Source organism: Schistocerca cancellata, chromosome 4 (genome assembly GCF_023864275.1).
Source record: "Schistocerca cancellata isolate TAMUIC-IGC-003103 chromosome 4, iqSchCanc2.1, whole genome shotgun sequence".
Lineage (NCBI taxonomy): Eukaryota > Metazoa > Arthropoda > Insecta > Orthoptera > Acrididae > Schistocerca > Schistocerca cancellata.
The window spans coordinates 118,536,682-118,538,252 of NC_064629.1; positions in this window are offsets into that span (position 1 = coordinate 118,536,682).

Sequence of the window (1,571 nt, forward strand, 5' to 3'; positions counted from 1 at the left end):
TGTTTCTATTATTTTTTATTTTGATTCTTCTCCAACTGGCGATTATCTACAGACTTAATTAAGTTATGTTTTTCTAATTTATAATATCCCTTTAATTTCCTCTTTTTAAACTTCATCAGGTTAAACATCAGTGAAGTTCCTTTTAACCTGGTTACAAAGTTCCTCCACTTATAAGGAAATAGCACATTAAATTTTTTAATTAAAAAAAAGAAGAAACGAAATTTGGGAGAACTAATTTATAGGGAAAAAACTTATTAGATTTTTAATTTAAGAATTTCATATTGTAAAATTTATTTTTATATTTTTTTCAATCTTTTAGGTCCTAATATTGTCTTCCTTAAAAATTTTTAAATTATATCCATTAATTAATTAATTGTGTCTGGTAAAGTAATTTTAAATTCATTATTAAGCTGAAAAGAAATTGTTTCTCCATATCTAGTATTTAATAGTCACAGTCAGTGATACTGTATAAAAGTGTAATTCTAGCTCATTTGATTTTTTTTTCATTTTAATACTTACATTGTCTTATATATCAAGACAAATTTATTTACGACTTCTATAAAATTTTTACTCGATGTTTAAGGAAAAATAAAATTTTTTGGGAGTGCAAAGACGAGATTCAGAAAAGCTAATTTATAAGAAAATACTTTTATAAAAAAGATATTTCTTGGAATGGAAAGACGAAATTTGGTAGAACGTATTTTTTTATGGAATATATGAGTTTTACAGATTTTTTTTAAATTTTCCCTTTAATCTTAAATTTTTTCATCCACAACATTTTTTGATAATCAGTCAAAGTTGATAATTCCTTCCAATTTTTTTTCAATTGGTTGAATTTAAAGAAATAATTTGATTCTGAAAGGGATTGCTTGGTGTCATCAAGGATCAGTAGTAGTAGGTATAAGAAATTTAGCTGGCCAGAGTGGCTGAGCAGTTCTAGGCGGTACAGTCTGGAACCGCGCAACCCCTACAGTCTCAGGTTTGAATCCTGCTTCGGGCATGGATGTGTGTGATGTCCTTAGGTTAGTTACGTTTAAGTAGTTCTAAGTTCTAGGAAACGAATGACTTCAGAAGTTAAGTCCCATAGTGCTCAGAGCCATTTAAGAAATTTATTGCCCATAGTCCCATATCTATGCCAGCTTGGGGCAGAACCAGTAGATCTTTTCTGTTCATATCTGTTGTTGCAGCAAGCCCCACATAGGAGCAACTTTTAAAGCTGCTTGAACTTTTGCAATTGGATACAACAATAAATACCAGCCAATGCTGATATTCAGAGGTACTTTTCTCGGATGAAGCAATGTTTACAAATCGTGGTCATATGAATTGGCATAATATGCTTTATTGGCAGTGGAGAGTATTAACGGCTTAAGGCAAGTCGAGCTGTAATGCCCCTGGATTGTCAAAATTTGATGTGGTGTCATAGGTACCCAGATAATTGACCCATACTTCATAGACAGTAATGAGAATGGTCGAATGTATGGCGGCTTTTTAGATAATATTTTGCAAGTACTACTGCAAAATGTCTCACCTCAAACAAGAATGGATATGTATCTTTAACACGATGGTTGTCC